The sequence below is a fragment of the Saccoglossus kowalevskii genome, chromosome 7 (genome assembly GCF_978046115.1).
Source record: "Saccoglossus kowalevskii chromosome 7, keSacKowa6.1, whole genome shotgun sequence".
NCBI classification, from domain to species: Eukaryota; Metazoa; Hemichordata; class Enteropneusta; family Harrimaniidae; genus Saccoglossus; species Saccoglossus kowalevskii.
This window is the reverse complement of record NC_140647.1, coordinates 11,191,187-11,205,640: the sequence shown is the minus strand read 5'-3', so window position 1 is coordinate 11,205,640 and position 14,454 is coordinate 11,191,187.

Below are 14,454 nucleotides of genomic sequence, written 5' to 3'. Positions count from 1 at the left end.
CGTGATGGGACAGAAGACCACCTCAATACACGTAATGGAACAGAAGACCACCTCAATACACCCGTAATTGGACAGAAGACCATCTCAATACACACGTAATGGAACAGAAGACCACCCCAATACACACGTCAATACACACGTAATAGAACAGAAGACCACCTCAATACACGTAATGGAACAGAAGACCACCTCAATACACCTGTAATGGGACAGAAGACCACCTCAATACACACGTAATGGAACAGAAGACCACCTCAATACACACGTAATGGAACAGAAAACCACCTCAATACACGTAATCGAACAGAAGCCCACCTCAATACACCCATAATTGGACAGAAGACCACCTCAATACACACGTAATGGAACAGAAGACCACCTCAATACACACGTAATGGAAGAGAAGACCATCTCAATACACGTAATGGAACAGAAGACCACCTCAATACACACGTAATGGAACAGAAGACCACCTCAATACACGTAATGGGACAGAAGACCACCTCAATACACACGTGATGGAACAGAAGACCACCTCAATACACACGTGATGGAACAGAAGACCACCTCAATACAGACGTGATGGAACAAAGAACCATCTCAATACACACGTGATGGGACAGAAGACCACCTCAATACACGTAATGGAACAGAAGACCACCTCAATACACCCGTAATTGGACAGAAGACCATCTCAATACACACGTAATGGAACAGAAGACCACCCCAATACACACGTCAATACACACGTAATGGAACAGAAGACCACCTCAATACACGTAATGGAACAGAAGACCACCTCAATACACCTGTAATGGGACAGAAGACCACCTCAATACACACGTAATGGAACAGAAGACCACCTCAATACACACGTAATGGAATAGAAAACCACCTCAATACACGTAATCGAACAGAAGCCCACCTCAATACACCCATAATTGGACAGAAGACCACCTCAATACACACGTAATGGAACAGAAGACCACCTCAATACACACGTAATGGAAGAGAAGACCATCTCAATACACGTAATGGAACAGAAGACCACCTCAATACACACGTAATGGAACAGAAGACCACCTCAATACACGTAATGGGACAGAAGACCACCTCAATACACACGTGATGGAACAGAAGACCACCTCAATACACACGTGATGGAACAGAAGACCACCTCAATACAGACGTGATGGAACAGAAGACCACCTCAATACACACGTGATGGAACAGAAGACCACCTCAATACACACGTAATGGGACAGAAGACCACCTCAATACACACGTAATGAAACAGAAGACCATCTCAATACACACGTGATGGAATAGAAGACCATCTCAATGCACACGTAATGGGACAGAAGGCCACCTCAATACACACGTAATGGAACAAAGAACCATCTCAATACACACGTGATGGGACAGAAGACCACCTCAATACACACGTAATGGAACAGACGACCACCTCAATACACACGTGATGAAACAGAAGACCAATTCAATACACACGTAATGGGACAGAAGACCACCTCAATACACACGTAATGGGACAGAAGACCACCTCAATACACACGTAATGGAACAAAGGACCATCTCAATACACACGTGATGGGACAGAAGACCACCTCAATACATGTACACACGTTATGGGAAAGAACGCCCATCTCAATACTCACGTGATGGGACAGACGACCACCTCAATACACACGTAATGGGTCAAACGACCACCTCAGTACACAAGTATTGGGTCAGAAGACCACCTCAATACACACGTAATGGGTCAGAAGACCACCTCAATACACACGTAATGGGTCGGAAGAAAACCTCGATACACACGTAATGGGACAAAGGACCACCTCAATACACACGTAATGGAACAGAAGACCATCTCAATACACACGTGATGGAATAGAAGACCATCTCAATACACACGTAATGGGACAGAAGGCCACCTCAATACACACGTAATGGAACAAAGAACCATCTCAATACACACGTGATGGGACAGAAGACCACCTCAATACACGTAATGGAACAGAAGACCACCTCAATACACCCGTAATTGGACAGAAGACCATCTCAATACACACGTAATGGAACAGAAGACCACCCCAATACACACGTCAATACACACGTAATAGAACAGAAGACCACCTCAATACACGTAATGGAACAGAAGACCACCTCAATACACCTGTAATGGGACAGAAGACCACCTCAATACACACGTAATGGAACAGAAGACCACCTCAATACACACGTAATGGAACAGAAAACCACCTCGATACACGTAATCGAACAGAAGCCCACCTCAATACACCCATAATTGGACAGAAGACCACCTCAATACACACGTAATGGAACAGAAGACCACCTCAATACACACGTAATGGAAGAGAAGACCATCTCAATACACGTAATGGAACAGAAGACCACCTCAATACACACGTAATGGAACAGAAGACCACCTCAATACACGTAATGGGACAGAAGACCACCTCAATACACACGTGATGGAACAGAAGACCACCTCAATACACACGTGATGGAACAGAAGACCACCTCAATACAGACGTGATGGAACAGAAGACCACCTCAATACACACGTGATGGAACAGAAGACCACCTCAATACACACGTAATGGGACAGAAGACCACCTCAATACACACGTAATGAAACAGAAGACCATCTCAATACACACGTGATGGAATAGAAGACCATCTCAATGCACACGTAATGGGACAGAAGGCCACCTCAATACACACGTAATGGAACAAAGAACCATCTCAATACACACGTGATGGGACAGAAGACCACCTCAATACACACGTAATGGAACAGACGACCACCTCAATACACACGTGATGAAACAGAAGACCAATTCAATACACAGGTAATGGGACAGAAGACCACCTCAATACACACGTAATGGGACAGAAGACCACCTCAATACACACGTAATGGAACAAAGGACCATCTCAATACACACGTGATGGGACAGAAGACCACCTCAATACATGTACACACGTTATGGGAAAGAACGCCCATCTCAATACACACGTGATGGGACAGACGACCACCTCAATACACACGTAATGGGTCAAACGACCACCTCAGTACACAAGTATTGGGTCAGAAGACCACCTCAATACACACGTAATGGGTCAGAAGACCACCTCAATACACACGTAATGGGTCGGAAGACCACCTCAATACACCCGTAATGGGACAGAAGACCACCTCAATACACACGTAATGGAACAGAAGACCACCTCAATACACACGTAATGGAACAGAAGACCACCTCAATACACGCAATGGAACAGAAGGCCACCTCGATACACACATAATGGGTCAGAAGACCAACATCAATACACATGTCATGGGACGGCAGACCACCTCAATACACACGTATTGGGACAATAGACCACCTCATTACGCACGTAATGGGATGGCAGACCACCTCAATAAACACGTGATGGAACAGAAGACCACCTCAATACACACGTGATGGAACAGAAGACCACCTCAATACACACGTAATGGGACAGAAGACCACCTCAATACACACGTAATGGAACAGAAGACCACCTCAATACACACGTGATGGTATAGAAGACCATCTCAATACACACGTAATGGGACAGAAGGCCACCTCAATACACACGTAATGGAACAAAGAACCATCTTAATACACACGTGATGGGACAGAAGACCACCTCAATACACACGTAATGGAACAGAAGACCACCTCAATACACACGTGATGGAACAAAAGATCACCTCAATACACACGTAATGGGACAGAAGACCACCTCAATACACACGTAATGGGACAGAAGACCACCTCAATACACACGTAATGGGTCGGAAGACCACCTCAGTACACAAGTAATGGGTCAGAAGACCACCTCAATACACACGTTATGGGAAAGAACGCCCATCTCAATACACACGTGATGGGACAGACGACCACCTCAATACACACGTAATGGGTCAAACGACCACCTCAGTACACAAATATTGGGTCAGAAGACCACCTCAATGCACACGTAATGGGTCAGAAGACCACCTCAATACACACGTAATGGGTCGGAAGACCACCTCAGTACACAAGTAATGGATCAGAAGACCACCTCGATACACACATAATGGGTCAGAAGACCAACATCAATACACGCGTCATGGGACGGCAGACCACCTCAATACACACGTATTGGGACAGTAGACCATCTCAATACACACGTGATGGAATAGAAGACCATCTCAATACACACGTAATGGGACAGAAGGCCACCTCAATACACACGTAATGGAACAAAGAACCATCTCAATACACACGTGATGGGACAGAAGACCACCTCAATACACGTAATGGAACAGAAGACCACCTCAATACACCCGTAATTGGACAGAAGTCCATCTCAATACACACGTAATGGAACAGAAGACCACCCCAATACACACGTCAATACACACGTAATGGAACAGAAGACCACCTCAATACACGTAATGGAACAGAAGACCACCTCAATACACCTGTAATGGGACAGAAGACCACCTCAATACACACGTAATGGAACAGAAGACCACCTCAATACACACGTAATGGAACAGAAAACCACCTCAATACACGTAATCGAACAGAAGCCCACCTCAATACACCCATAATTGGACAGAAGACCACCACAATACACACGTAATGGAACAGAAGACCACCTCAATACACACGTAATGGAAGAGAAGACCATCTCAATACACGTAATGGAACAGAAGACCACCTCAATACACACGTAATGGAACAGAAGACCACCTCAATACACGTAATGGGACAGAAGACCACCTCAATACACACGTGATGGAACAGAAGACCACCTCAATACACACGTGATGGAACAGAAGACCACCTCAATACAGACGTGATGGAACAGAAGACCACCTCAATACACACGTGATGGAACAGAAGACCACCTCAATACACACGTAATGGGACAGAAGACCACCTCAATACACACGTAATGAAACAGAAGACCATCTCAATACACACGTGATGGAATAGAAGACCATCTCAATGCACACGTAATGGGACAGAAGGCCACCTCAATACACACGTAATGGAACAAAGAACCATCTCAATACACACGTGATGGGACAGATGACCACCTCAATACACACGTAATGGAACAGACGACCACCTCAATACACACGTGATGAAACAGAAGACCAATTCAATACACACGTAATGGGACAGAAGACCACCTCAATACACACGTAATGGGACAGAAGACCACCTCAATACACACGTAATGGAACAAAGGACCATCTCAATACACACGTGATGGGACAGAAGACCACCTCAATACATGTACACACGTTATGGGAAAGAACGCCCATCTCAATACACACGTGATGGGACAGACGACCACCTCAATACACACGTAATGGGTCAAACGACCACCTCAGTACACAAGTATTGGGTCAGAAGACCACCTCAATACACACGTAATGGGTCAGAAGACCACCTCAATACACACGTAATGGGTCGGAAGCCCACCTCAATACACCCGTAATGGGACAGAAGACCACCTCAATACACACGTAATGGAACAGAAGACCACCTCAATACACACGTAATGGAACAGAACACCACCTCAATACACGTAATGGAACAGAAGGCCACCTCGATACACACATAATGGGTCAGAAGACCAACATCAATACACATGTCTTGGGACGGCAGACCACCTCAATACACACGTATTGGGACAATAGACCACCTCATTACGCACGTAATGGGATGGCAGACCACCTCAATAAACACGTGATGGAACAGAAGACCACCTCAATACACACGTGATGGAACAGAAGACCACCTCAATACACACGTAATGGGACAGAAGACCACCTCAATACACACGTAATGGAACAGAAGACCACCTCAATACACACGTGATGGTATAGAAGACCATCTCAATACACACGTAATGGGACAGAAGGCCACCTCAATACACACGTAATGGAACAAAGAACCATCTTAATACACACGTGATGGGACAGAAGACCACCTCAATACACACGTAATGGAACAGAAGACCACCTCAATACACACGTGATGGAACAAAAGATCACCTCAATACACACGTAATGGGACAGAAGACCACCTCAATACACACGTAATGGGACAGAAGACCACCTCAATACACACGTAATGGGTCGGAAGACCACCTCAGTACACAAGTAATGGGTCAGAAGACCACCTCAATACACACGTTATGGGAAAGAACGCCCATCTCAATACACACGTGATGGGACAGACGACCACCTCAATACACACGTAATGGGTCAAACGACCACCCCAGTACACAAATATTGGGTCAGAAGACCACCTCAATGCACACGTAATGGGTCAGAAGACCACCTCAATACACACGTATTGGGTCGGAAGACCACCTCAGTACACAAGTAATGGATCAGAAGACCACCTCGATACACACATAATGGGTCAGAAGACCAACATCAATACACGCGTCATGGGACGGCAGACCACCTCAATACACACGTATTGGGACAGTAGACCACCTCATTACGCACGTAATCGGACGGCAGACCACCTCAATACACACGTGATGGAACAGAAGACCACCTCAATACACACGTGATGGAACAGAAGACCACCTCAATACACCTGTAATGGGACAGAAGACCACCTCAATACACACGTAATGGAACAGAAGACCACCTCAATACACACGTAATGGAACAGAAAACCACCTCAATACACGTAATCGAACAGAAGCCCACCTCAATACACCCATAATTGGACAGAAGACCACCACAATACACACGTAATGGAACAGAAGACCACCTCAATACACACGTAATGGAAGAGAAGACCATCTCAATACACGTAATGGAACAGAAGACCACCTCAATACACACGTAATGGAACAGAAGACCACCTCAATACACGTAATGGGACAGAAGACCACCTCAATACACACGTGATGGAACAGAAGACCACCTCAATACACACGTGATGGAACAGAAGACCACCTCAATACAGACGTGATGGAACAGAAGACCACCTCAATACACACGTGATGGAACAGAAGACCACCTCAATACACACGTAATGGGACAGAAGACCACCTCAATACACACGTAATGAAACAGAAGACCATCTCAATACACACGTGATGGAATAGAAGACCATCTCAATGCACACGTAATGGGACAGAAGGCCACCTCAATACACACGTAATGGAACAAAGAACCATCTCAATACACACGTGATGGGACAGATGACCACCTCAATACACACGTAATGGAACAGACGACCACCTCAATACACACGTGATGAAACAGAAGACCAATTCAATACACACGTAATGGGACAGAAGACCACCTCAATACACACGTAATGGGACAGAAGACCACCTCAATACACACGTAATGGAACAAAGGACCATCTCAATACACACGTGATGGGACAGAAGACCACCTCAATACATGTACACACGTTATGGGAAAGAACGCCCATCTCAATACACACGTGATGGGACAGACGACCACCTCAATACACACGTAATGGGTCAAACGACCACCTCAGTACACAAGTATTGGGTCAGAAGACCACCTCAATACACACGTAATGGGTCAGAAGACCACCTCAATACACACGTAATGGGTCGGAAGCCCACCTCAATACACCCGTAATGGGACAGAAGACCACCTCAATACACACGTAATGGAACAGAAGACCACCTCAATACACACGTAATGGAACAGAACACCACCTCAATACACGTAATGGAACAGAAGGCCACCTCGATACACACATAATGGGTCAGAAGACCAACATCAATACACATGTCTTGGGACGGCAGACCACCTCAATACACACGTATTGGGACAATAGACCACCTCATTACGCACGTAATGGGATGGCAGACCACCTCAATAAACACGTGATGGAACAGAAGACCACCTCAATACACACGTGATGGAACAGAAGACCACCTCAATACACACGTAATGGGACAGAAGACCACCTCAATACACACGTAATGGAACAGAAGACCACCTCAATACACACGTGATGGTATAGAAGACCATCTCAATACACACGTAATGGGACAGAAGGCCACCTCAATACACACGTAATGGAACAAAGAACCATCTTAATACACACGTGATGGGACAGAAGACCACCTCAATACACACGTAATGGAACAGAAGACCACCTCAATACACACGTGATGGAACAAAAGATCACCTCAATACACACGTAATGGGACAGAAGACCACCTCAATACACACGTAATGGGACAGAAGACCACCTCAATACACACGTAATGGGTCGGAAGACCACCTCAGTACACAAGTAATGGGTCAGAAGACCACCTCAATACACACGTTATGGGAAAGAACGCCCATCTCAATACACACGTGATGGGACAGACGACCACCTCAATACACACGTAATGGGTCAAACGACCACCCCAGTACACAAATATTGGGTCAGAAGACCACCTCAATGCACACGTAATGGGTCAGAAGACCACCTCAATACACACGTATTGGGTCGGAAGACCACCTCAGTACACAAGTAATGGATCAGAAGACCACCTCGATACACACATAATGGGTCAGAAGACCAACATCAATACACGCGTCATGGGACGGCAGACCACCTCAATACACACGTATTGGGACAGTAGACCACCTCATTACGCACGTAATCGGACGGCAGACCACCTCAATACACACGTGATGGAACAGAAGACCACCTCAATACACACGTGATGGAACAGAAGACCACCTCAATACACACGTAATGGGACAGAAGACCACCTCAATACACACGTAATGGAACAGAAGACCATCTCAATACACACGTGATGGAATAGAAGACCATCTCAATACACACGTAATGGGACAGAAGGCCACCTCAATACACACGTAATGGAACAAAGAACCATCTCAATACACACGTGATGGAACAGAAGACCACCTCAATATATGTACACACGTTATGGGAAAGAACGCCCATCTCAATACACACGTGATGGGTCAGACGACCACCTCAATACACAGGTAATGGGTCAAACGACCACCTCAGTACACAAGTATTGGGTCAGAAGACCACCTCAATACACACGTAATGGGTCAGAAGACCACCTCAATACACACGTAATGGGTCGGAAGACCACCTCAATACACACGTAATGGGTCGGAAGACCACCTCAGTACACAAGTAATGGATCAGAAGACCACCTCGATACACACGTAATGGGTCAGAAGACCACCTCAATACACACATAATGGGTCAGAAGACCAACATCAATACACACGTCATGGGACGGCAGACCACCTCAATACACACGTATTGGGACAATTGACCACCTCATTACGCACGTAATGGGACGGCAGACCACCTCAATACACACGTGATGGAACAGAAAACCACCTCAATACACACGTGATGGAACAGAAGACCACCTCAATACACACGTAATGGAACAGAAGACCATCTCAATACACACGTGATGGAATAGAAGACCATCTCAATACACACGTAATGGGACAGAAGGCCACCTCAATACACACGTAATGGAACAAAGAACCATCTCAATACACACGTGATGGGACAGAAGACCACCTCAATACACACGTAATGGAACAGAAGACCACCTCAATACACACGTGATGGAACAAAAGACCACCTCAATACACACGTAATGGGACAGAAGACCACCTCAATACACACGTAATGGGACAGAAGACCACCTCAATACACACGTAATGGGTCGGAAGACCACCTCAGTACACAAGTAATGGGTCAGAAGACCACCTCAATACACACGTTATGGGAAAGAACGCCCATCTCAATACACACGTGATGGGTCAAACGACCACCTCAGTACACAAATATTGGGTCAGAAGACCACCTCAATACACACGTAATGGGTCAGAAGACCACCTCAATACACACGTAATGGGTCGGAAGACCACCTCAGTACACAAGTAATGGATCAGAAGACCACCTCGATACACACATAATGGGTCAGAAGACCAACATCAATACACGCGTCATGGGACGGCAGACCACCTCAATACACACGTATTGGGACAGTAGACCACCTCATTACGCACGTAATGGGACGGCAGACCACCTCAATACACACGTAAGGGACAGTAGACCACCTCAATACACACGTAATGGGTCAGAAGACCTCCTCAATACACACTGATGGAACAGAAGACCACCTCAATAAACACGTAATGGGACAGAAGACCACCTCATTACACCCGTGATGGGACAGAGAACCACCTCAATACACACGTAATGGGCCGGAAGACCACCTCAGTACACAAGTAATGGGTCAGAAGACCACGTCAATACACACGTTATGGGAAAGAACGCCCATCTCAATACACACGTGATGGGACAGACGACCACGTCAATACACACGTAATGGGCCGGAGGAATATCTCAATACACACGTAATGGGTCAGAAGACCACCTCAATACACACGTAATGGGTCAGAAGACCACCTCAATACACACGTAATGGGTCGGAAGACCACCTCAGTACACAAGTAATGGGTCAGAAGACCACCTCAATACACACGTTATGGGAAAGAACGCCCATCTCAATACACACGTGATGGGACAGACGACCACCTCAATACACACGTAATGGGTCAAACGACCACCTCAGTACACAAGTATTGGGTCAGAAGACCACCTCAATACACACATAATGGGTCAGAAGACCACCTCAGTACACAAGTAATGGGTCTGAAGACCACCTCAATACACACGTTATGGGAAAGAACGCCCATCTCAATACACACGTGATGGGACAGACGACCACCTCAATACACACGTAATGGGTCAAACGACCACCTCAGTACACAAGTATTGGGTCAGAAGACCACCTCAATACACACGTAATGGGTCAGAAGACCACCTCAATACACACGTAATGGGTCGGAAGACCACCTCAGTACACAAGTAATGGATCAGAAGACCACCTCGATACACACATAATGGGTCAGAGGACCAACATCAATACACACGTCATGGGACGGCAGACCACCTCAATACACACGTAATGGGACAGTATACCACCTCATTACGCACGTAATTGGACGGCAGACCACCTCAATACACACGTAATGGGACAGTAGACCACCTCAATACACACGTAATGGGACAGTAGACCACCTCAATACACACGTAATGGGTCAGAAGATCACCTCAATACACACGTGATGGAACGTTAAACTAACTAAAGAGATTGCTTTTTACCTACAACTACAAATTGTGTGTTTGTCTGATTCATTTTCTCATCACTGTGTCCGTTTACTGAACCCTTTAATTGTTTGATGAACACTTTTTTCATGTGATAGTAATGAGGAAGCTTAGACTTTGGCTTGCTACCGAAACATTATTTAGACTAGTAAATGAATTGTAACTCCTTGAGCTCGTCTCGTTGGAGGCTCTTATTTTGTGTTGATAGCTTGAGCACATCATATTGCACATATATCACCTGTCATTAATCACAATGAAATGGCTTTTGTCTGGAACCTGAGGTCGACACCAGACAAATAACATTGATCTGGTATCTTCTTTGTAATAGTACTAATGTATTCAATTATAAGATGATTGTATCTGCCAAACAAAACTTAGTTAGGTTTGGACGTTCTTTAGAACACCCTTATTTATAGTTTGAATGAAATATAATAAAGTCTTCATATGTACTACACGATGTTTATCATGAAGCAGCACATATATCAATAATATGGCAACAAATTATAATGCCGTGACCCCCAGAAAGAGTTCCAAATGGCCACATGACATTGGAAGAAACTGTTTCTTTACTGCACACCTTCAAGTTTCAGAAGTGTCATTGAGATTCAGACTACTAAAGATGTAAAGATAAAATAATAACCAAACTGATACAAGCTTTGCTGTAACCCTAAATATGTTTATCAATGGCATATAAAAAAAACATAGACGTTATAATAATGACATAAAATTGTTAAATAACAGACAAAACATTACTCACTAAATGACGCAATGTTATAACAAATGTATACAAACATTTCTACAAAAAAAATTTCTACAATAAATTCATTTCTATAAGACAAAAATATACGACACTGTTAGACATTTAAATTATTGGTTCCAACCAACACTGTTTTATCATTAGTAAACTTCAACTTCATTATAGTATGCATCTTTTGAATATACTTGATGGCAATTTTTTTTTTATATATATATTTTTTAATTCATTCTTTGATTTTCAAAGGGACCTTTGGGCATCTAAACTATTTTTTTTTTTAATTTGAACCCAAACTTTAAAATAATCAAATGGGATATTATGGAATAATCAGTTATTTATTTTTCCATTGCTAATTATTAGATGCGTAATTTCGCTGAACAAAATATCATAACTTTAAATTGTTCAAGACATCATGTCTTCTACACAACTCATGATAAATGGTTTAATGTAATATATAAATTTAGCCAAAATGCATGCTCCAAATACATATGCTCCGTACTTGTAAACAGCAAAAATAACTATGACTATTCCTACCAAGTATCGCAAATCTAATTCGACTGTAAGCGGACAGATGTATTCATAGCCTACCATGGACGCAAACTGCTTTGCTAAGAATATTAAAAACTCGGGGACATTACATGTAAATATTTGTGGAGTACATATATAATCTCTCCAAATTATATCCAACCACCCACTAAATCTGCTATCTATTTCAGCTAGTATTCTTTTTATTACTTTCTGAATATTTTTTTTGTTCTGGTGAACTGCCATAATATCGTGGTCGTCATAAAACAACTTGAACTTATTGTCGGATGAGCCAGCGTACAGTACAATGAGACTAACTGGACAAATATCAAGTGCTATTTCTGCATCACTCCATATACCATGGTTAATGTCGTCAGTTACTAAAGATACAACCTTTTGAAAAAGAAGAAAATTTTTGTCACCCTGGCCTATTATGCCTTCGTTGATTAATTCATTTCGTATAGAAATTACTGCTGTCATGTCGATACATGGAGTACATTCGTACTTGTACATTTCCACTCTGCGGAACGGCATGGTTCTATAAACACAAAGCAAATATATATTTAAGTTGTAAATTCCGTTGTTTTGGGTGGGTGGTGTACGACCAAATGTAATATTCTATCTAAGGATGCTTGATTATTTACAGAAATATTAACATAAAATCTATGTGGTACAGTCTGACATTTAATCGGAAATGGTTATCTCAATAAACGGTGAGCTTACTTTTGGAAAGGCTATATAATTGTAATCTGAAAAGACACAATTTTGCTATTAGTGTTTGTAAGATGAAATGATGAAACCATAAACCTTAGAAAACAGGGACATGCTACTGTTGGTATCCCTTTCATGTAACCTTATTAGTTATAATCCTCTACACAATTAACACCTTAGTAAAACTGACAATAAAGCTATGTCGACACCACTGTTACATCCTCTTCTGTTCCATAAGCCAAACATCGCTGCCAAGGAGTAGCTACATAACATGAGCCAACTTTGTGGTTAGAATATAATCAGAAAAATTACATTTGATTAAAACTGAATAGCCAAGTTCATTCTATTGATACGAGTGAAACTAAAAATTGCAAAGTTAACAGTTTTTATTCCACTATGAAAAACAGGAAAGGGAAACAAAAATGGTCAGTTTTCTCTACAAGAAAACAAAACTGCCTAAACGTAAACAATGACCAGTCAAAATGTGTGTCATTATAACAAGTGGATTTGTCATCATATTTATAAACCGATATAGCGTAGTGCACTCGTTATATCCTGACAGAAGTGAATATTGGCACAGCATAACTTATCAAACATATAAAAAAACATAGAAAGGTAACAACTAAAACTGTTTCAGATGTATAAATTTTCCAGGTATATGTATTAATGAGATTATCTATACAGGAGGTTATAACCCATGTTGCACACAGGAAACTGGATTTTTTTTGTCTCATACAGAAGTTGCATGTCCCTGTTTTCTAAGGTCTATGATGAAACCAAGCTTAAAAACACACACTTTCCATTCAGGAAAAAATGAACAATAGCTAATGCATTGAGTTGTATAGCATATAAATATACAATATAGTATTCTCAAACATTTACTGTATGAATTCACTTTGTTGCACTCGGTGACTTATGGCATGAATTACATGTTTATTTTATATGTTTACTGGATACCACACATAAAATAATTATTAAATCAGAGCTCATATAATCTTAGACACTTTCCCCAAACCTGCAGTCAATTTTGTGAACGAGCAGCTCCACATTGGAGGGTATAGTACCCGTCCAATTAAAATATATAAACGGATTATGAATATTTAAACATTCCATGTTTGCATCAATTCAGGATTGCGGTTCCAA